Genomic DNA, 24,756 nt, shown 5'->3' on the forward strand with positions numbered 1-24,756 from the left:
AAATTAAACTTGCAGGCTGTTTGCCTGAAAAACATCGCTTCTCTTTCTAAGGAAAATATCTCTTAAACCTGTTTTAAGCACAGAGAGAAGAAGTTTTTAGCATATCTCAAGTTTCAACCTGACAGCAGCTGCCTTGAAGTAAGAACCAGGAGGGTAGAAATTCATCGGGGGAAAGATTTTCAGTTTATTCTAATATCAATTTGATGAGTGAGCAACCAAGCAGTGCTTTATTTGAGTAAATTATTTCCTACTACTGTGATTCTCCTCCAGTAAACCACAATCACAGAACGGGTTGGGCTGGAAGGGACCTTAAAGTTAATTTTGTTCCAACTCCCTGCCCTGGGCATGGACACTTTCCATAACCCCAAATTGTTCCAAATCCCATCCAACGTGGCCTTGAACAACTCCAGGGATGGGGCAGCTTCCCTGGGCAATATTCAAAGGTGATCAAGTGTGGACAGACTTGGGCAAAACTCAACTCCTCACAGACACTTCCCGTGGCCAAAAAAATTTTTGAGCACATCGTGCTCAGGGGAGTTTTCCTTTCTGTAATCAAATATTAAGCAATGAAGCCCCATGAAAATAAACACCTCACTCTACACACATACAGACACTTTCTGTGCTTTCCAGCAAAGCCACAACAACAGATTAGCTGTGGGTCTGCAGGAACTTATAGGTAGTGTATTAAATATTGATTGAAAATAAATCCAAAAAAATTAGCCTTAAATTTTAATACCCATGTACGTTTCTCCATAATTCATCACAAACAGCGTTTTCTGAGGCTCCGAGAGAGGCTCTGGGTTTAATTTTAATTATGCATTTATTACATAATTCACCAAATTCAGTAATGTGCAGTGAGTCTCCCAGTCATTGAAGTGAGTAACGAGATTTATCAGCCCAGTTTGTCACACAACAAACAGGATTCAGAGCCTTATAAAGGCGGGTGATGAAAGATACATGGAGGGAGGGAAGAACCAGCAGCAGCTTTATTTCCATGTAATAATGCTAATAATATGCAAATAACTCTCCATCTTAATGAATACTTCAGATGAATGCCACGTTCCAAGGGGGATGGCACAGGGAGAGAGGGAACTCAGCTGCTGGGAGTGTTTAAAGCTCTTTGGAAACCACAGAGTTACAGCTGTGGGTACCACTGAGCTTCCCTTCTCCCCTCAGAGAGACACTGGAACAGCTCCCCAGGGAATGGGATCTCCCCAAGGCTGCCAGATCCCCAGGAGAGTTGGGACAGTGTTCTCAGGGATGCACAGAGTGGGGTTGTTGTGTCTGTGCAGGGCCAGGAGTTGGATCAATGATCCTGATGGATCCCTCTGAACTCAGGATATTCTGTGATTCCATGATCCTCACATACCAGGAACTGTCACGTGGCAGAGGTACCTTTATCTCCTCAAGCTCCTTACGTCCTCTTTTTGACAGTGACAGTCACATTGAAAATGTGGATAATTTTTAAAACAGGCAGGGATGCACACACCCCCCTGTAAGTATCTCCATGCAGAGTCTGGAGCACAGACAACATTTTATATGCCCAAACCTCCAGGGGTCTGTGACTTGCTCTCCTAAATACTTCTGGTGACTCTTCAAGGCAGCATTTGGAAGTTTTTCCTGAATCCCTGCAATTGTTATAGGACTGAGTCTTGCTGTCCTTCGACAAATATTTAATTGAATTTTTTTTTTACTGTTTCCAAAGCTTTTGCAAAGTTCCCCCCTTTCAGCAGGAATCATCTCCCCTGGCACATTTTGGGCATGTGCTCAGAAGCCAGGTATTTGCCATGCCGTTCTTTTCCCTTATTAATTTTTCCTCAAACATCTTCGGGAACTGGGAATATTTAAGACTTACAACCTCCTCACAAAGCCAAGCCAGCATCCCTTCCCACGTTCTCACTTGAAACCCACTTTTTTTTCAGCCCTCCTTAGACATCCCTTTCATTCAGCTTCCCACATCCACACATCCTCTGGGATTTCCAGTCTATCTCCTCTCTCAGCAAAGTGTTAGGAGAAACAGGAAGCTCTAGGGGGGTCTCCTCCATTTGCAAGAAGATCCCCCTGAGCCTGCTCTTCTCCAGGCTGAGCCCCCCAGTTCCTTCAGCTGCTCCTCACAGGACTTCCTCTCTAGACCTCGAATTCCCATAGAACAAAAAGGCCCCAAATCCCCCAAAATCATGCTGATGCTGAATGGTGGATCCTCCTCTACGCTCATCCTTGGGGAAAAAAAGGAAGTGTGAACCTCTCCCTTCTCAGGCACGGAAGGATCTGCACAGAAGAGAGCCCTTTAAACGGCACACAAACCTTCCACCAATTCTCTGAGGTTTCCCTCTGGGTCTCAGAGCAGCCAACTGTGAGACAGAAGCCCCAAGGCACCAGGCTTTGTTAGGTCTGGCTCTCACAGCAAGTGAGGATATCCTGGGATATCCCAACTGGAAGATTACAAAACGTCCCCCTATGGAATCCGCAGCTCCAGTGCTATCACAGGACTTGACTGTGGAATCCCAGGCCCTTGAAATATATTGACCACAGACACAGAGAGAAATCTGCTGTTTTCACTGTCAGGTGGGATCAATGGGGAAAGAAGTTTTTCAACATCTGATCCAGCACCAGCAGAGCTCGTTGCTCACCGAGTGCAGAGAAATTCTCTGAACTGAAAAATGAACTCAATCCTCACCTCAGCTTAAAGGATGCCCTCAGACACCAGATGACAGAGGGCTGTGACCAGGAATTTACTGCGAAACAGCAAAGCTGCTGCAGGAATGAGGAAACCCTGAGCCAGAAAAGACACAGAGAGTGATGAGTGATGAGTGTACTGCACCCACTGAAATGCAGTATTCCCAAAATAAAGGTTTTCTAAGGGAACTTAGAAATCATCTCCAAACCCCTGCCATGGGAAGGGAAACCACTCAACAAACACTGCTGCTCCAAGCCCTCTTCAACCTGGCCTTGGACACTTCCAGGGATCCAGGGGCAGCCACAGCTGCTCTGGGAAACCTGTGCCAGGGCCTCACCACCCTGACAGCCAGGAATTCCTTCCCAATATCCCATCTATCCCTGCCCTCTGGCAGTGGGAAGCCATTCGCTGTGTCCTGTCCCTCCATCCCTTGTCCCAAGTCCCTCTCCAGCTCCCCTTTAGGCTCTGGAAGGGGCTCTGAGCTCTCCCTGGAGCCTATTCTTCTCTAGGTGAACATTCCCATCTCTCCCAGCCTGGCTCCAGAGCAGAGGCTGCTCAGGGAAGACACCATCTGAGACCAAAACTGGATAAATTACACTTCACCGCTCCTTTTCTATGTATTTCATGGGCAACACAAGTCTGAAGAAGAGGAAATACTCTTCCACCTCTGAAACATTCTGCTCTAATTAAAACCAGCACTGACAAACAGGGTGCCATGAAATTATTCAGACTCCAAGTAATATCACAAATTTGAAATAACCCACAAAGCCCTTTATTCTTCCCCAAATAATTGAGTAGATCCAAGCACACAAAAGAAAACAAGCAGGGAAGGAACAAGGGAGTGACTTTTTACACAGGCTGATAAGGGATGGGACAAAGGAGGAGAAGGAGAGATTTAGATGGGACATTAGGAGGAAATTCTCCCCTATGGGGATGCTGAGACACAGGTAACCCTGAGAAGCTGTGGCTGCCCCTGGATTCCTGGAAGTGTCCAAGGCCAGGCTGGACGGGGCTTGGAGCAACCTGGGACAGTGGAATGTGTCTCTGCCTATGGCAGGGAGTGGAAGTTTTATAGCAGAACTGTTTCAATCTGTTCATTGATTATAGAATCTAAATAAAATAAAGGAAGATGGACAAATAAGCAACCAGAGCAGCATATCTGAGCTCCCAGGTGGGGAAACATCACTTAATAAGGGAATTTTGTGGGTAGCAGCACCAGAGCAGGAAACCTTTATTCCAGCCTCTACAATCAGCACTTGCAGCACTTTGTTGACACAACAGAACATGGCTCAATTTCAAGCACCGTTGAGGTTGAGTAATTTCAAACATCTTTTAATGTTTGTAGAGAGTCCAGAGGGAAGTTGGTCGAAAAAGATCTCCAAGGCAGCCACGTGGAAATAAGATACAAACTCCTTCAAATCACTGCAGTGCCAGGCAGGAGGCAGGAATGGAGACAAGAGAAGGGAAAAGGGGAAAGGTGAGGATCCACACTTGCAGCTAAACTGCTTAAAGCAGTTATTTATGTCCAGTGGCTCCATTACAAGTTCACAGTGTGCCTTGGGGAGCAGTAACAGACCAATTCCATGAACACAGATTGGTGCTTCAGAAGTAAAATTTTAGTTGTAATCCGTACTCCTATTTCTTCTCATGGCATGAACAACTCCTTTTAGAGGGAGGTCATCCTCCTTTTCTCTTCTAGGTACCAAAATTGTGCATGAGAAATCAGATAAGACATTAATACAGCTGGATTTAACTTGAGTATTATACACCAGGGCATTGGTGCTTTTAATGAAAATCTGGGAAAGATTGCTGATAAACCTGAGTTGGGAACAATGACAGGGAAAACAGGAGAACACTCATCTACAAAGCTTCCCCTAAACTCATGAGGTCAAGGGAGAGCCCTTTGAAAGTCTAAATTAAATTTACAAAGGACAAAACTAGCTGCTCACTGTTGATATTAGAGCATTTTTCAGAGCAGGATCCAGCAGCAGTATCCCAGCAAGGAATTTCAGGATAACAAGCAGTAAACACAAACCAGCACTTAGGGTTTGTATTGTTTTTTGGTCACTCATAATATGAGGATTCAGAATAAGGAAATCTGTCCTGGGAACACTGAGGGAAACACATCTCTTCAGGATGCCCTACTAGAACAGGAATGTCCTGCAAAAATGTCCCTGGGACAAGCCAGGAGTGGAGATACCACAGAAAACAGGAACACACCTCCTGCAACAGGACAACACTCTGAGGTTGGAGGATCCATGGCTAAAAACTGCTCAAGTCCTGCTGGCAGCTTTGGTTTCCTCCTGACCTCATAACTCCACACACAGGGCTGGATTATCCACTGCTCCAGAAGCTGGAGTTGAAATCTGGCAGCAGGGTAAAACAACCAGGGCCACAAATGGCCCAGAAACCCTGAGCCAACATGTAGAGATGATGGATGCAGAGTGCTCCATCTTCCTTTGGCTGAGCACAAAGTCTCTACTTGTGCTTCCTGAAGCTTTCTGGGAGTGCTCAGCAGGGACAAGACTCTTGGAAGTCAAAACAGATGTGAATGTTAATGAAGTGGTGCCCACAGCACTCCTGTCACATCTGGAACCACAGAATCACAGAATGGTTTGGACAGGAAGGAGCCTTAAAGACCATCTAGCTCCAAATCTCTGCCACAGGCAGGGACAACTTCCACTATCCTAGGGTGCTCCAAGCTCCATCCAGCCTGGCCTTGGACATTTCCAGGGATCCAGAGGCAGACACAGCTTCTCTGAGCAACCAGTGCCAGGGCCTCACCACTCTAAGCCAAGAATTCCTTCCCAAAATCTCTAATCTAAACATAGTCTCTTTCAGTTTAAGCCATTCCCTGTGTCCTGTCCCTCCATCCCTTGTCCCCAGTCCCTCTCCAGCTCTCCTGGAGCCCCTTTAGGCACTGGAAGGGGCTCTGAGCTCTCCCTGGATCCTTCTCTTTCCAGGCTGAACACCCCTAGTGCTTCCAGCCTGTCTTCATGGGATATTTTATGCTTTATGTTGGAAAAATAAACAGCAGCAGGACTGTCAGATTTGCTGTGGAGCCAGCGATGGGGACAACTGTGCAGCCTCACCCTGAGCCATGGGACAGCTGCTGTGCAGATCTGCCTGCTTCCAACAGATCCTGCTGCATCCACCACTTCTGAGCACCTCTGGCAGCATCACTTTTAGAGGAAAGCTGAGTTAAATCCTTCGTGTCCATTTGCTTTCTTCAGGACATGATTCAACCCCTGGCACAGATCCACACAGCTATCCCAAACTGCATCAGGATGGTTTAAATGCTTCTTTAAGTTTTATGATTATTCCATGGGTGAAGAATGAAAAAAAAAAAAAAAAACAAACCTTCTCCCACATCACCTCAGAGAGGAGAGAAAGCCTCAGAAGCACCACCAGCTGCTGAAATTGCTCCTTCTAAGCCTGTCCTGCCACCTAAAAACCTGAAACCTTTTCCTGAAAGAAGATTTTCCTCAGTGCAGCACAAGTTACTGCACCAAGCCCTGATTAATTTGCTATTTGCTCCTTCCCAGAAGAGGTAAGGAGTAAATCAGTACCTCTTGTGGCTCTGTCACAGATGCCACAGGACTTTACAGACAGACAGACAGACAGACAGTAAGTGCTGCCCTGCTGGGACACTGCACTCCACGCCACCAGCACATTAAGAGGGATCATGATCCCAGCATTAGCTGTGGGAACACTCCCAATAAACAGCTATTTTTTCCAGCCTGATTTCTCCAGCTTCCATCACTTCACATTTTGATGCAGATTCTTCCTGTGAGCAGACTCCTAACCGCCTGGCTAACTCTGTCCATCCGGCCCAGATAACACATTTGTTCACACAAGGCTGTGGCATATGGATTTTTCCCTCAAAAAATGAGGAGTGTCAGCATTTTCCTATCATTCTTCTGGAGCAAAAGTGATCTTAACTACTCCTTCTTAAAAGCTGGAGCACATTTCATGTGAACTCCACTTTGTCAGGCCATGGTGAGGTCACAGATCAGGCTGGCAGGTGGAAAAGGAGGTTTAAAATGTGTTTTTAGGGTCACCAGAGGAGGATCCCTCAGCCACTGGGGGTTTTCAGCAGCTCTCTACTGCCTGAATGCAAAGCAGTCTCAGCTGAATTTCACTAATTCCTTCAAAGGCTCTCTTACACTCATCTGCACAGATTATGCAGTAAATACGCTTTAAGAAAGCACTCTCTAACCCCAACAAGGCTATTCAAAAAATAAGGCTTAACCAGCTGACCTCTGATTATCTTCAGCACTTCACCCATCTGTCTCCAATACACAAATTCCAGCCTCAAAGCAACGCTTCCTTTGGGCGTCTGAACTGGATGTTAATAATCACAATGCTCTTCAACGAAATGGTGACATGGAAGTGTCTAAACCGTCCCCCAAAAAGCTCAGTGAGGGATGTGAACACTTAAACCCTTTCTTGAAAGTCACCATATTCCAGGCACAGGGCACTGAGGCAGCATTTCTGCTCTCAAGTGACACACCAGCACCACCTCATCAGGATCTGTCCCCCTCGGACAAGATCAGCCCAAATGAAGTGAACCCAAGTCCTCAAATGTTAATTAATTCCCACAGTGATTTTGGAAAGAAACCTTTCCAGTAGCTTTGCCTTTTGTAAGTGACAGTGTTTACAAAATTTGGGAGCTGTGAAGAAAGCTGGGATTGCTCAACGGCAGCTTTCATGAAGTGCAGCAGGCTGCAAAGTAAGTGACATTTGAAGCTAAAAATTAGTGAATTATTTGCCTAGAGCTGGAGCAGAGCCAGGGTGGTGGCACCATGCTCCAGCTCCTTTATGGCTTTCTTCTCCCTGGACACCTCTGTTACCGTTCCATAGGAGCTGCAGGAGACAGGGAAACTTAAGGGTTATCCCAAACCTCCTGGGGTATCACAAACTTGAATTTTCCCCTTCTGCCTCAGGTTATTTTGAAGTCTCAGCCACCTTTAACTGCAGCCAGGAGCTCACTCTGCCACCACTCATGGAATGACAGAATGGTTTGGGTTGGAAGGATCCTACCTTGGAGATCATCCAGCCACGGGCAGGGCACCATCCACTATCCCAGGCTGCTCCAAACCCTGCCCAACCTGGCCTTGGACACTTCCAGGGATCCAGGGGCAGCCACAGCTTCTCTGGGCAATCCATGCCAGACTCTCCAGATGCTGCCACCCTCCTGATGTCTGTGGACTGAGAGCAATTTCAGCTGCTCCAACTCTCTAAAAGTGGTGCTCGACCCTTTCCAGCCTGGAATCCAGCCTCTTTAACATCCACCATGGACACTGTAAGCAGCTTTTGAATTTGAAAGGTTTCCACTGAATGCATTTTACAAGTTAGGTCTCTTCAGGTCCAAATCTTTCTCACAGTGCATTTGAAATCACCCAGAGAGATCCTGATCCTGGCAGAGCTCAGAGATTGTTCTTATTACAAAAGAGGAAAAGAATGCACAAATACACCTGAAAGAAAGGGGAAGATGGAACAGGAGCTTTCAAATGGATGCAGCTTTGCTAGAGACAGGAAAAAAAAATCACAGGAAGTGGAAACCAGGGAGCACCAGTCTGGGAAACAAAAGGCCTGTTAACCTGACCTCCTTGCTGTTAATGAGCAAGAGGCTGATTAGCAATCCCTGCGCAGGGCTGGGGCAACAGGAGCAGCAGTGGGCAAAGCCAGCCCTGGGGAGAGGTGAAGGAAGGCAGGAGCTGCTTTCCAGAACTGAGCTTCAGGGAATCTTCTCACCCCATTTATCCATGAGGGAAGAGAGCAGGGCACTTCCAATGGAAATGAATCTTGGTTCAGGAGTGAGACAGAGCTGGGAGAGTGGAGGAAGCACCCACACCCAATTCCCCTCTCTTAACGAGCCTCAGAATAGATCGATATTTTAGCATCTTTCACCCTGAATATTTGTAAGTTTTTCACTGCAGGAGAAAAGGAGGATGCAAACCCACAGCAATGTATGGTGGGGCACCCAGCTGGTTCACAAAGATATATGGACCTGGTTGTGCACCTTCCAAATTCCAATGGTGCAGCCAGACTGTGGATACAGCAGAGCTCATGAGATGTCACCTCTCAGCCTGAGGCCACCAGAAGTGTAAGGGGAGCACTGGATGCACTATAACTTGGGTTTATGCAACAAAATTCTCTGCTCATCCTCATCATGTGTCCTCCTGTAAAAAACACTGTGCAGAGTGTAGCTTTCGATGAGATATCAGGAAAAAATGTTTCCTTGTGAGGGTGGTGAAGCCCTGGTATGAGTTTACCAGAGAAGCTGTGACTGCCCCATCCATGAAAGAGTCCAAGGCCAGGTTGGACAAGGCTTGGAGCAACCTGGGATAGCAGAAAGTTCCCTGGCCATGGCAGGGGTTGGAATGAGATGAGCATTAAGGCCCCTTCCAACCCAAACCATTCTGTGCTTCAGTGATAGAGCAAATTCTTTCCCTTCATCTCGAATTACATCTAAGCATGAAGCAAAAGCAGCTGCATTTGTATAGTGATACATGAAAGTGTCTGCAAAGCATTTTAGGATCCTTCAGGAAAAATGCTAAATATCTGTTCTATAATTCAATGAATGTTAATATATTCATCACAGATTCTGACTCTTCAATTGCACGGGAGAAAAACAAGAAAATTGGTGCTTGTTGCAATGTTACTACGCCAAGGGATGGAAGCAGTCCAGGGTCTCGGAATATTCAAGTTTTGTGTGGGATGCAGGGAAATCCCCCAGGAGAACACAAGCAGAGCCTGTGTGCTGAGGAGTGAAGTCACACTCAGGCACGCTTGGCTTTCTTGACCTCTAAAAACACAAGCCAGACGTTGTTTGACCCTTTTGTGGTTGCCAAAATCAAACCCAAACCTGCCTCATGTCCTCACACCGAGGGCCCTGGTCCTGCTTGCCAGGCAGAGCCGGGTGAATCATTCTCCTCGCTCGTTTTTCACTCTGTGCCCTTCTAAAAAGCTCTAGCGGAGATGCCTCCCTGCACCAGCAGATCTGGCCTGACACGACCTCATGAGGACAGGGCTCCAGACCACAAAGGCAGGGCTCTTTGCCCTCCTTTTCCCAGGCACGCCATTCAGTGCTACTCCAAGGTATTTCTGTTCGCTGCTTGGAGCGACTCTGAGCACATAACTGCCCTCCTTTGTTCAGGCTCTTCAACAAGAGAACCCACTGCTTTGGCAGTGTGCTCCAACATAAAGACTCTCAGCAATACCATGCATTTAACGGGGCTCGGGCTATTTTAGCATGTGCTGAATTAGCGGAGTGTTTGTAATGCGCTCGCCGAAATGATCGGTGTTCACACAATCTCCCGCTTTTACACCTGGCTGGGAAAAAATAAATCCCCGCTGCGCTGTGTGTCCACGTGGGAATAGAATAAGCTCCTCTGTGGTCCCCCTGCAATTTTTTCAGGAATTTCTGCCATTCATTTTCTCCCCTCCCAGCATCCTGGGTGTTTCAGTGACCATGTAAGCAAACACACACTTCAGAGGGTTGGGACTTCTCTGTGACAGGCTGGGAGAGCTGGGGGTGTTCACCTGGAGAAGGGAAGGATCCAGGGAGAGCTCAGAGCCCCTTCCAGAGCCTAGAGGGGCTCCAGGAGAGATTGAGAAGAACTTGAGACAAGGGATGGATGAACAGGACACAGGGAATGGCTTCCCACTGCCAGAGGGCAGGGATAGATGGGATATTGGGAAGGAATTCCTGGCTGTCAGGGTGGAGAGACCCTGGCACAGGTTGCCCAGAGAAGCTGTGGCTGCCCCAGGATCCCTGGAAGTGTCCAAGGCCGGGTTGGATGGGGCTTGGAGCAGCCTGGCATAGTGGAAGGTGTCCCTGCTGATCACCAGGGGTTGGAATGTGATGATCCCTAAGGTCCCTTCCAACCCAAATCATTCTCCGATTCTATGAGTTTTGCCCCCAGCCCTGTTACAAAGCTCCTCCCGTTTTTCTCCCAGTAACACCCCTCATCCTGACAGCTGGAACACTGCTGCAATGGGCTGGAGAAGCAGGAGGGGCAGGAGAAGCACCTCAAAGTGAGAATATTATTTTCCAGCAGTGGAGCACCCTTTCCTCCAGCCTGCAGCCACAGCAACCCTTTCACTCCCCTGGTTTCCAACAATATCCTCCCCCTGCTGTGCTTACAGAAAGGCCCGACCCAAAAATGAGCCCTTAAAACGTCAGCAGTTTTTAAACCCCGCTAAGCCGTGCGCTGGAAGGAGGAGGGGAACAAACTGGCCTCGGAGGCAAACTCCAATTCGGCTCCATTCAGCCATAGAAACTAAAATGGGAAAATAAAATACGGGTGCGCAGCGGTGAACCCCTGAGCTGGCAGGTTACAAGGCGGACAAAAAGCACAGCGTGTGCTGGCAGGGGCTTGGAACAACCTGGGATAGTGGAAGGTGTCCCTGTCCCTTTCTGTGATTCCATGAAATACAACACTTCTAACATCTGGTTACTTTTTTGATGCTATTCTCAGAAAATGTTTGCAAAATGGCCATCCACCATCTCATCTTGATTATCTCAATGCCATCAAACCCACACAGATTTTGCCTTGTAGTAAAGGCAGAGTGTAATATTTAGGCATTTTAGAGTTTCAAGGCTGGAAAAGCCATTTCAATCTTAAGAGCCTCAAGAAGCAATAAATCATAACAACTCAGACAGGAGTTGTTTTGGACTCAGTATTACTGAGGTAAATTACTTGTAGCATTACAGAAGAGTAATTCTGTGTGTGAGAAAGGAGCAGCAGCACTTTGGTGATAAGGTTACAGAGATATTTGTGCTAACGAGGAAATTTAAGCTCCATTTCAACGCAGACTCGCTGCAGCCGTAACTCCGGAGCCGTCAGCAGTGTCTCCTGCCTTTCTCCAGGGACCAACTCAGTATCACTCTCACATCCTTCTCTGGAGTGATGAAAGCACATTACAGGCTGATAAAAGGCAATCCATGGTATTTCTTACAGGTCTCCAAAGATCAGCAATTTATTAAAAAGCGCTTTTCAGGAACCGGGCAAAAACAAAACGTTCTTCATCAACACCTCACACCGAATCCATCTTCCCTTAAATAAATCCCCAGTTCTGGCAATACAAACTCACTCTCCCCTAATTGCTGCTGTTCCACATTTGCAAATTCCAAGTGGTGATGCCTCTCTGCTTGTCAGCAGAGATTTATCAACCCTGCTCCGTGTCCAAAGGTCACACGAGTAAATCTGAGCGAGTTCTGAGCAGGAATCCCTCCCTGTCTTCCTGAGCTGTCCCATCCACGGCAGTGCACAAACCCAGGGTGACACAACACAGAATACAACAGCTTCAATAATTAAAACTAAAACGATAATTATCAAATGAAAGAACAAAGCAGCTCTGAGACACAATGAGCTTTGCTTTGCTTTATCCTCCCATGACTTATTTGCAACAGGTCTGGCAGGCTCTGCTGTGAATTAACAGCAATGAAGGGATGCTCTGGGGCTTGGTTAAAGGCTACTGCATCCAGCTGTTCATCTGTCATCAAAACACAAAGAAACCACCAGAAAATTGAAGGTCTGAATCTCACTTCCCACTTAAAACCACCCTGGCAGTGCAAATATGAGAATAAATTATACTCCTCCAGCAGCAGCGTAAATGAGCTGTAGTGGAAAGGCAGATCCAGCTGAAGATTTCAAGTTAAAAACCAAAGCAAATCCAAGTACAGATGTTTTGTAGTCTCGTGCCTTGTGCAAATGCTGTTTTCAGTGTGTGCTGGAGCTGCTCAGCTCTCCTCTGAACAGCACCTGGGAACTGTACTGTCATGTCAGACACTAAAACCAGGCACGGAAATGCCCAATAAATGAACCATCCAAAATTTTCCTTTACTGCATCTGCACCTTCGCTGGTATCAAAATCTCTCTCCAGCCCACCTGCTGCCATGGAGCTCTTTGATTCATCCCTGCAGCTGAGAAAAGCCTAAGCCAAGCCCCTGTGTGTGTGAAGTCAGGGGGAATCGGTCAAATCAGCCAAGTCAAGTGGAATTAACCAGGCGAGGGGAATCTGCTCCTTACAGGAGTCTCCTTATCCATTGTGGGTCACACCGCTGGAATTCAGGCCTGCTTTTCCCTTGGCTTCCCAAGGCACTCTGCACACAGAGTGACACCTTCAGCTGTCTACACTGATGGGGGTCACCACCTAAAAATTCACCCCCAGAAGCCCAGCAATGAGGGGCTGCTAGGGATGTAGGACACCCAGGCAGGAGAAACCTGGCACAAGCCCTGGTTTGTTCCCATAGGGGTTTGTTCCAGGACCTGGCTGACCCTGACTTCAGTGTTAATATCATTTTTCCATGCTGTCACTTTTTTAAACAAATAAGACTGAAATTGGAAGATGTACCTGTGTGACTCAGACGCAACCTGCCCTGATAGGGGAGCAAGGTCAAGTAACCTTGTGATTTATTGGCTCTGGGATGTCTGAGTCACAGAATCATAAAATCACAGAATCACAGAGCCTGGCTGGAAAAGACCTTTGAGATCACCATGTCCAACCACCAACCCAGCACCACCACCACGTTCACCACTAAACCATGTCCTCAACTGACACATCCACACAGTTTTAGAATGCTTCTAGAGATGATGACATGGACATCCTACTCTGAAAAATCAGTTAACCAACCTTACAGTCCATAAAACCTCATTCTCCTTCTTCTCCCCAAATTCTGAGGGGTTCTGCTGCACCACTGAGACTCCAGAATGCATCACCTGAGTTTGTTATAGTGCACTGAATGCAGAGAAAATGTCAAAACACACATCCCAGGATGACACCACCAAACTGGATTGGGTAAGGTCAGAATATTTTGGTAGAGAATGATTTGAGCAGCTCATTTTTCTAAATTACACTGTGGTGCTGAAAGCGAGTAGCGCTCAGTGTTTTGCTCAAAGCCTAATTCAATTTTACTCTCTCAGGCAAAGAAAACAGCACATTAATCCCAAATCCCGTAAACACAGAGTTGTAAACACTCCCCACCCTCCCCACCCATGCTGAGGAGGGCTGGCCTGTTTTCCAAGCCTGTGTGAAAGCAGATGGCAGCCACCTAATTCGGATTCGGTGCAATCTGTTGCTGGTGGGAAAAAAAAAAAAAAGAAAAGAAAAAAAAGAAGAAACTTGACTGCTTTTCCTTATAAATGTAAAACCTAGGAATTTCAACCCACTCCGTAGTTTTGTGAGATGCTTGGTAACAGTTTTGCCAACAGAGCCAGCTCTGCTCCAGGAGAACACATGCTTCGTGTTCTCAGCCTGAACTCTGCAGTGAAGAATCCCCTCGGATCACTTTGGGAAGGGGGAGCTGTCTGTGGGCTCAGTTTTTTGCACCCTGCAAGTGCACCACTCATGACAACATCATGATACACTGAGACACCTTACCTGCCTCATTTTTTTTATCACAGCAATTAAGATCTTATTGAAAATAGAAATATATTACAGCATATATAAATGCTTTTTATGTCCAAACACCCCATGCTGCCGGCCTGATGGTGAATCCCTTCTGGTTCAGAGAAGTTCTTCTCGTGAGGCACAAAACTGGATGTGGGATTTTGTGTGTGATCAGCAAAGGGGGTCAAGAGCCTGAGATGATGGTGGCTTCTCTTTTCTGGGAAGGGAACAGAGCTGGGGAAGGGGCTGGAGCACCAGGAGAGGCTGAGGGAGCTGGGAAAGGGGCTCAGCCTGGAGAAAAGGAGGCTCAGGGGGGACCTTGTGGCTCTGCAGAACTCACTGACAGGAGGGGACAGCCAGGGGATGCTGGGCTCTGCTCCCAGGGAACAGGGACAGGAAAAGGGGAAACAGCTGCAAGTTGTGTCAGGGGAAGTTTTGATATGATATTAGGGTATTAGGGAAAAAAAATTCTTCATGGAAAGGGTAGAAAGGCACTGGAACAGGGTGCCCAGGGCAGTGGTGGAGTCCCCATCCCTGCAGGGATTAAAGACCCCTGTGGCTGTGGCCCTTGGGGACACGGGCCAGTGGTGGCCTTGGCAGTGCTGGGGGAATGGTTGGACTGGATGATCCGGTAGGACTTTTCCAACTTTATCAATTCCCTGTCTCTGTGCTCTGATGAAGGAATCTGAGGTGTCAGGGGGTCAGGCTCTGCTCCTGGGGAACTCTGTCTTTCCCTGCACATGCCTAGACGTTTGTTCAAGAGGACTCACCCCATGATTTCTTCAGGGGTCAAAATGGAGCTGACTGCCCTGTAGTTATCCTCTGTGTCTCCAACCTCTTTGCTCATGGCAGAGTGTGCTCATGGCACACAAGTAGAGAATCATGGAATCAATTAGGCTGGAAAAGCCTTCCAAAATTATCAAGTCCAACCATTCCCTCAGCACTGCTAAGCCCACCACTAAATCATGTCCCTAAGTGCCACAGCACACAACCTTTAAAAACATCTTGCTCTTCTTGGCATCCCCTTTGAAAGCATCAACAGCAGGTGAGTTCTGGCTTTCCTAACACAAACCCAACACGCCTGGATGATGTTTAAATCTTCACCCTTGTAGCCAGACTCTGCTTCTACCTCCTGAATATTGCTTTTTTTGCATCTTGAGCACCAGATGAACTCACTGCCTTGTTGTGCCTGTAGCAGAGGTTATAGCACAATGCCTCAAAGTGAAAAACCTCTTCGACCCCACTCAAAACTCAGGGCTTTGATAGTTCTTCTCTCCAAGCACGAAAAACTGGATAATGCTGCCAGTGATTAGTTAAACCCCTTCACAGCAGCCTGTAAATAACCCTGGCTTGACACAAATGCCAGTGGTCACAAAGCTTCAAAGTCCTTCTTCAAAACTGGCCGATTTCATGTGACTGGGTTTCTCCGCGCAGGAATGAATTCGAGAGGTTGATTCTATGTGATACAATCAGGATGTTTTAGTTCCTGGAGATAAGTTGACACTTCTCCTCCTACCCACAGCTATATACTTGAGAAGCGTGACACAGATTTCCTACAAACTTACAAATGTTTGCTTTGCTGTTTCAGCAGCCTCAAAGCGCCTTAACTGCGATTTTTTTTTTCTAATAAATCGCTAAATGCTGAAGTTACAGCATTTCTGTCATCCCTGATGTTTATAAACATTAAATGAAGCTTTCAATGAAGATGTTGATGCTGTCACCAGCACAGAGCTGCCTTGCTTTGGTTTTCATCTCCTGAGGAGAAATGCAGCTGTGAATCCCCCTATCCAAGAGTAACAGCAAAAACCAGACATCAGCTGGTGAGTTGGGTTGAGCTGGGAACTTTACTGGAATGAGGAAAATATACCAACACACAAGAATAGAAAGGTCTACTGGTTGTTCTTTCTCTTCATGGAACTATTTACTTAAATTCCTGCAATTTTTTCCCCTGATCTCAGTGCAAACAATGCTTTTCAACGCTTTGGCCTAAAAACTCCTCCTATTATTGCTACCATCAACTCTTCACCTAAATAACAACAGAGACCAGGGGAACACTCTCCCATATACTTGATGCATTTCCTTGGAGCATAAATCCATCAAAAAAACAAACTGAAAGAGGGAGGGCGTGTTAGATTAGATATTTTAGGAAAGAATTCCTCTGGAATCATCTTCCATATCTCTGGAAGTGTCCAAGGCCAGGTTGGATGGAGCTTGGAGCAACCTGGGACAGTGGAAGGTGTCCCTGCCTGTGATCCTACAATATCAGACCAGTTGCCCACCTTGGAAGATGGGCTGCCTTTGTAAGGGACAAATACTCTTCAGGAGATGGCAAAAGAACCAGTCCACTCCTTCCACTTCCCTCTGTGGAGAACAATTACCAGAAAGTGCCCTGCAGCCTGAGCTGGAGGAATTAGATCATTACTCACTCGTGTGCTAAGGCACAAAGCCTTTTTTAACCCATTTAGAATTATAAATTCACAACAGGACTTCCCCTCTGCGACCTCATAGAGCCCCAAGGCCCTCAGAGCTCAAGGAGTGTTTGGACAATGCCCTCAGGCACTGGGTGGGATTGTTAAAGTGTCTGTGCAGGGCCAGGAGTTGGATTCCTGGTGGGTCCCTCTCAACTCAGGACATTCTGTGATTCCTCCTGGGTGAGCAGAGCACGAACATCTCTCCTCAAGCAATGCAGGGTTTGGTATTTCCCACCTGCTCTGCCTTGGAGCAGCTGCTGTGGCTGAATCTCACCCAAATCTGCTCTGCTGACAAAGCAGCACCGTTGTACCCCGGCCTCGTTCACTGCTGCTTGCCCCAGATTGGGAACTTTGGGGGCAGGACCTGAGGCAGCAGCTGGCACAAATGGGACACACCAACACTGAATAAAGGAAGGATCACTGCTCTCAGATGATGCTGCCCCTGTGCCAAAACCACTCTGGAGACTCTGCGGCGTGACCAGCACTGCAAGAGCTGAACCAAGGTCTGCCTTCTCCTCTGGAGATGGTCTGGCTGCTTCTCTTGGGTTCTAAGTCACCACTTTGGGGCTGTCATGAGATGCTGGACCAAAGTCCACCCTCAGGGTCCAGCTGAGTGCATCAGTTCAGACCCTGGCAAAACAATCCTGTACTAAACCCAGCTCAACTGTGTCACACCATGGGCTTGGAATTATGTGCTGGCTCTTCACCCATCAGTTCTCTGTTAGGTGATGGCAAGACGAGGGGCTGAGTTTTAGTGCCCCGGAGCCAAGAGAGAGACTCCCCTCTGTCTCTTAACAGTGTAATTTCACAGAATCCATCTCTCCAGAAGTACTCCTGCTCACTTTAAAGGTTACAAACGTGGTTTCACAAGATTTATTTTTATGAAATGAGACTTTTATACTCCTTTTTATAAATCATCTGATCTCCCAGTACACTTCAGCTGTGATATTAATTGTAAAACCCACACGTAGCCAGGCAGAAATGTTAAACAGGGAATGCTCAAGAACTGGAGAATTATATGAGGGATAGAGAAGGATGCTCAGTGCAAGGGCAATCCAGCATCCTGCTGAGAACAGAAGATAGGCACATGCAACCACCTTTCACTAATCATGTGAAAAAACTTCGGGAAAGATGAATAAATCCAAGAGATAATTAAGAAGGGACTGTTTTTGAGAAGTGAACTGCATGAGATGTGGAGAAGGATGTCAACACTTTGTTTTAACACCTCCTCCAACAAAGCCTTCCACTTTCAGCCTCTGCCACGCTGTCTAGATCAGTTCTCAAATCTTTTAAAGCAGAGTGGAGCTCTCCACTCTTACACTACTTCCAGTATATTGATCCCAAGCATGCAAAAATCAGCAGCAATAATTATGCATTTTGGAAGCCGCTGCTTTGTTATAACTTGGAAAGAAATTACACATCAGTGAGAAGTAGGTGAGGTATTATTTCACCTACTTGGCCTAAATAGTAACAAGTTTCTGTGTCTAGAGCAAAATGGAGAACACCCCAGTTGTCTAATAAGAATGCAATTCACTGCCTCAGAATGGAAGTTTTGGCCAGATCTTAATGCTGTAAAAATTACACTTGTTTCAGCAATCAAATCTTCCCCTCATTACTTCACTGCTATCAGGCTTCTGATATAATTGACATGATCACTTTCAACAGGGAAGTCTGGATTTCAGAACAGCCAATCTTGTCTTCTTTTTCTGTAGTACTTTACACTCAATACAGTTAAACTATCAGATTTTTTCCATATAAATATTCCCCCTTCTAGAAAAATACATTCAAAATAGTTCCAACGTCCAGCTAATTAAGAACACAAGCAGAGTGGAAGATACAAAAAGAATTTCTAAAAGGATAAAACCTCTTCCTTTTTTACTTAAGATGACCACGATTCCTAATTATTTCTGTCCATGTAAGAGCTTGTCCCCAATATTGTGACACAGAGAATTATGTGCCCCTCTGAACGCTCCCATTCACACCTGGCTGTCCCCACCTACCTGCAGTTCTCCCCTCTCCAGCACAGGTCAGGGATGTGACAGCCCAGGCTGAGACCTGTCCTGCTGAATTCTGGCCTCTAGAAACCCTCCTTGGTGATAAAACTGATTTATAGAATAACTTCTCCCAGTGGGGAGAACAAGGCTGCCTGTTGTCAAGTCCTGTCCTGCCACCCAACAGCTCTGACATAAATCATCCTCTGCAGCAACTGAGGCAGGTGAAAACTCCACAGAATCACGGAATGGGTTGGGTTGGAAGGGAACTTTAAAGATCTCTGTGTCGAACCTCCCTGCCATGGGCAGGGATATAAACTTGCTCAGGGCTCCATCAATTCTGACCTTGAATTTTTGCAGGGATGGGGCATCCATGGTGTCAGTGTTCCACCACCCTTATCATTAAAAATGTCTCCTGTATCTACTCTCCTGTCCATAACTGTTGTGACTCTGTCTTGGTTTAGATAGACAGGTATCTGCCAGGGAAGACTGGAGTCTCCCTTGGAATATAAGCCCCCTTCTCCCCTTTTCCAAATTATTATAAAATTTGCAATTAAAAGGTAGTCAGGCAAAGATTTTGGGAATAGGTAGAGTAGTTTTTTACTAGGGATATTAAAAATACAAATGTTATAGTACAAAAGAATAAGCAAACAAACAAGAAACTCTAGAAAACTCTGACAGAGTCAGAAATACACCCTGGCACCCTGTTGGTCAGGGTGTTGGAAACAGTCTAAAAGTAAGCTCTCCTGGAGTGGCAGATGTGGTCCCGTTGGAAGCAGAGATGGTCTCGTAGAGAAAAAGGATCCAGAGATGGGTCCAGTGTCGTCACGGGACTCCCGAAGGAAAACTGGATCCATCTCTGGACCCTTTTTCTCTTCGAGACCATCTCTGCTTCCAGCAGACTCCCAGGTCCTCTCTGCACAAACTCCCGTCCCCCGGGATTCTCACTCCTGTAGGAGTTTATCCCCTCCTCTGTGCTTGCAGACCCACTCCTGCACTGCTCAAAACCCGGCTGGCTGAAAAGGCAGCCAAAAAAAACCTCCTCCTAAAACAAAAGCACCTAAAGCTTAGACGCCTGGAATTTCCTCTTAACACCTCTTCAAGCATTCACTGTTCATTGAGCCTTTCATTTCCTTCTCAAATAACCTCCCACTGAGTTAAACCAACACAATCGAACAAAATCTCCGTAACCAGGCCAACACAGAGAGCTCCCATAGATCCAGGGAACACGTGGAGATCTATCACACCCTCTCCTGTAGTGCCGGGAGTCTGAGCTGCGATCGGCAGCTGCAGGAGGAAAAAACCAGAGCCCTGGGATCAGATTATGGCATCACTCCTCCCAAAGATTTACCTGCAAAAGAGGAGTGACCTTGGAGAGGGACAGAGAGAGGAGCAGAGGGGGTGATGAACTCGGTGAAAAAAAAAATTAAAAATCACAGAATTATTTAGGTTGGGAAAGAACTCTGAGATCACTGAATCCAGCCTGTGACTGATCTCCACCTTGTTAACTGGAATTATTGGTGTGTCCTGGTAAACTCACTGGGGGACTCTCACAAACGTGGCAGCTTTTACTCCAGGGACCTGTAACAGGTTTTTCTCTCCTCTCTGTTTTCAGGGACCCAGCAATCATTTGTGATTTGAAAAATCTGCACTGAAAACTCCGGTCGAAATGGGTGAAATTCAGAAATTGCCACAAGGGCAGGCTCCGTGTCTCCTGCACACATGGAGAACACCACAATAAGATCAAATAATTCCACAGAATCACGGAACGGTTTGAGTTGGAAGGGACCTTAAAGCCCATCCCATTCCAACCCCTGTCATGAGTTCCATTATCCCAGGATGCTCCAAGCCCTGTCCAAACTGGCCTTGGACACTTCCAGGGATGGAGCAGCCACAGCTTCTCTGGACAACCTTTGCCAGCATTTCCCCTCCCTCAAAGGGAAGAATTCCTTCCTAATATTCAATCTAAATCTAAAACTCGGACGAGCCTAATTATCCAGTGCTTTATGCTCTGCTTTTTCATGATTCAGATGCTCTGATTTCATAATTCAGGACGTCAGGAAAATAAGCTAAAGATCACTATGGAAAACCCTAATCATGTTTTCTTCCAAGTTTTTTAGAAAGTAGCATAAATACAACCACTGTTTCTTCTTAGCCACCCTGCTGTGCAAAATTCGAGGAAAACTCAATAAAAGTGGCACACTTTAGACATCCTTTTATTTCACTTGACCACAACACTCTCTTCTTCTGGCTTCTTTGCCATAGTACAGACACTTTCAGGACTTTCCCATTCCAGCTCCCTCTCTGCCCCAAATCTTGGGCTCAGCTCTGTCATGTATCCTTCCCCACGCTCCAGCTTGTGATTCCTTCACCATTTACCTCCTCAGGAACATACCTTCCAAGTGCTTATTTTAAGCTGCTCAGAAGCTGTTCAGATCCATGGAGAGCAGCAAATCAACTCTCTGCCACCCCTTGCTTCAGTTTCTTCACCAAACTGGGGCATCCTTGGGATCTGTGAAGGGAGCATGGAAGATCCCACCTCCTCCTCTTGGCCTCCATCCTCCTCCTGTACTTCTGGTTTTCTTTAAAGCCCACACTGCCAAAAAGGACACCTCTGTCATGAGAGAAGACTCTTCTTTCCTCTCCTGCAGTCTTCAGGGTGGCAAAAGCTAAACACGAACATTTTTGGTTTTTTTTCCTGGTGAGAATTCCCTGGCTTTACATGCAGAGCAGAAAACCACAAAAACTGGAAAAAACTGGTTGTTCCTGAGGAACAGATACTTCCTCTGTGGGAAGGGATGTGCTGTGAGCCTGTTCCCTTCCCACAGGGATGTTCAGCACTTTCCTAAGTGATCACAGACATCCTGAGTCACTCTGTGTCAATCAACACCATCCCTTAAAATACAACCACCAGACTATTTTTTCCCAGCACATCAAAACCACACAGAAAATCAGGAACCAGAGAATCAACCATGGAATTATAGAAGGGTTTGGATTGGAAAGGACCTTTACAGATCCTCTCATTCCACCCCCTGCCATGGGCAAGGACACCTTCCACTATCCCAGGTCCAAGACCCATCCAACCTGGCCTTGGACACTTCCAGGGGTCCAGGGGCAGTCACAGCTTCTGTGGAAAACTCATCCCAGGGCCTCACCACCCTACAGGGAAGAATTTTTTTCCCTGATATCCATTCTAAACCCACTCTCTTTTATTTTGAAACCATTCCCCCTCGTCCTGTCCCTCCAGGCTGTGGTAAATAGTCTCTCTCCATCTTTCTTGTGAGGTCCCCTCCTGAGAGGTCAATAAGGTCACCCCAGAGCCTTCTCTTCTCCAGGATGAACAATCCCAATCCTTTCAAGCCTTTCCTCATGGGAGGGGCACTCCTTCCCTCTAGGATTTACCTCCAGATACAACTCCTCTGCAGGTTCCCTTCTTTCCTCCCACCCCACAGATCCACTGTGGACTATAAGTGAAAAAAAAATACTAAATCCAAGATAAACTGGTGATGACAAGGCTCAGCTCTGCTGGAATAACAAATTCCTGTTCTGGCTGCAAGGTCAGCACATCTACAGGCTCTGGACTCTGCCAAGACAACACATGGATATCACAGGGACCCTGATACAGGCTGACAGAGATGTCTTCCTTAGATCCTCTGCCAGATCTCCTGTGTGCCAAAATATTCAACCACCTCCATCTCCATCCCTGAGAAAGCACCCCCAGCTCTGCCTTACCCTAATCCATGGATGAGATCAATCTGCAGGATAGAAAGCAGCAGCTCAGGTGAGTCAAACCAGCCACAGTGTTTTTTATTTCAATTTTCCCATGCTCTGGAGTGGTACCTGATGGCTGCTGAGCCAAACCTGCAGAGCCTGGCATTAGGAGCTGCATTTGTGCTTCCTCAGAAAGCCAGCAGTTAATGGCATTCAGGCTGCCTTCAGAATCATGAAAATATCTTTATTAAGCATGTCAGGAAACGCAGCAAAATGCTGTGTCGAACAATTGGCCGTAGCAATGCTACTCAGCTCTGCAAAGCGAGCCTGGATCACATCTGATGTGCTACATAAAATATATGTCAGCATTTTCCTGGCAATAACAATAGAGCACTTGCTAAAGAAACCTTAACACGCTGCAAATAAAATATTTGGAAGTGTGGTCAGTGCAGAGCTTAACACGCTCAGCTGGAGACTCACATGTCTCAATCGCCTTAGAGGAGAGCTGAATAAGCCCAACTTTTTCAGGTATATTTAGAAACAGTGTTGAGTCTGAGGGCTTCTTATACATTTCAGGTATAAAAGACATTTTTATTTAGCCCTATCTGTGCTTTCCTGCATACAGGCATATGACCTGAGGGGGAAAAAAAAAAAAAAAGGAGATGAAAGCAAGAAAGTAAGGCCAGTGTAAAGAGGGAGGCACAGGCAGTGAAGTTTTTTTATGAGGCTTGAAAAGTGCTGTGCTTAGTCATGAAGAAAATCAGAATTATTAAATAAGAGGTAGAATAATGAAACAAGCTGAGTTGGAAGGGACCCACCAGGATCATGGAATCCAACTCCTAGTCCTGCACAGACACATCAATAATCCCACCCTGAGGATGAGAGCGTTGTCCAAACCCATCTTGAGGTGTGACCATTCTCTGGGGAGCCTGTTCCATGCCTGACCACCTCTAGGGAAGAACCTTTTCCTAATATCCAACCTAAACCTCTCCTGGAGATCATGTAAAGACAGGAGGGAAAGCACTAAATCAAGGGGATGGGAAAATTAAAAGGGAAAAAAAAATCAGAAAACAAGCAAAAAATCCAAACAAACAAAATCTAACAGAGAACTAACTTTTAAGGAGTTTTAGTATTGCCTAGGGGTCTTAAAAGAGTACCAGGAGTGAGGACTGTACCCTCAGAGATCATGAAATGTGATTTCTGCCGGGGACTCTGTCCATTTGATGATTTTGTGATTATGAGTAAAAACCCATCTGGCACAAGAAAAATACAAGAACAAAACTCAACTTAACCTAAAAGTGCCACACAGGCAGTGACTCCACACCAGTTCAGATTAAATCCAGCATTTCTTGTAAGTGAGGAAACTCCAAGACTTTCCAACTTTTCTCACTGTAATATCCCAGGATCATCACATACTCAGGCTGGAGCATTTGGAAAATGAAGGGTTGTGCACTGGGTATCTCCAGCCCTGTGATGCTCTGAGAGGAGCAGGACTGGGCTGGTGGCTGTGCTGTGCTTCAGGTACTTTTTGAAGAGACTGACACCAGCAGAAACAAAGCACTTGCCTTTCTGTGAGTGCAGTCATCCCAGGAGAGCACTTCTGAAAGGTTTAGGAAGCCTTTTGATTAGAGGGGAAATTGGAAATCCTAGCTACAGATCCTAGCACATAATAGGCCAAAGCCTGCTGTCACCAAAACTACCATTTAATTTTTTTTTTTTTCCACAGCTCTACCAGAAAACGAGTTACACAGAAAACAAGATTAAGGGGAAGGAAGAACAGAGAGGGCTGTGAGTGTGGTCTCCCCATCCCCTCCACAGATGATTCCTACTTCAGGTAATTCCAGCTTTCTCCAAACCACAGAGAAACCCCTGTGCTCACCTATTTTATCTGTGATTTCTCTTTAGAGATGACAGGACAGGGTGCTAATTTTGATGCATCTGACACCTAACAAGGCTCCTGATCTTACAAGTAGTGCAAGGTGCCTTTTCTCACCCTTTCTGGCCCTCATTCTTCCTTGAAAATCTGCAGCAGATAAGGATTTAGCTGTAATCCCAGCAGTTTAAAGTACTGTGCCACTGAAGGATGGTGTTCATACGTTTGATGGTGGAGGGGTTAAACATCCTCAAAATTCCTTTGCTATTGCTGTTAAAAAAAGGAAAAAAAAAAAAAACCAAAAAACAAAACAAAACAAAAAAAACCCCCAAAAAACAAAAACAAAACAAAAAAACCCAAAAAAAACAAATAAGCAGAATCTGGCCAGTCTTGAGACAGAACTGAGTGGCTGTTCCTTCTCACAAGTCCTGTCTGCAAGGATGTGCAGGAGGACTGCCCCCCACAAGAATTTTGGGATGTCCTTGTGCAAAGGAGAGAGCAGATCCCAAACCTGGCTGTGGCATCCTGGGACCTGAGAGGCCAGGTGAGCTCCAGAGGCAGAGAAAAAAGGCTTGAGGAGGCAAAGCCTTACACGAGCAGCAGGGTGGGGAGATGTGCCAAGCCCACTGCAAA

The sequence above is a fragment of the Sylvia atricapilla genome, chromosome 3, assembly GCF_009819655.1.
Source record: "Sylvia atricapilla isolate bSylAtr1 chromosome 3, bSylAtr1.pri, whole genome shotgun sequence".
Classification (NCBI taxonomy): domain Eukaryota; kingdom Metazoa; phylum Chordata; class Aves; order Passeriformes; family Sylviidae; genus Sylvia; species Sylvia atricapilla.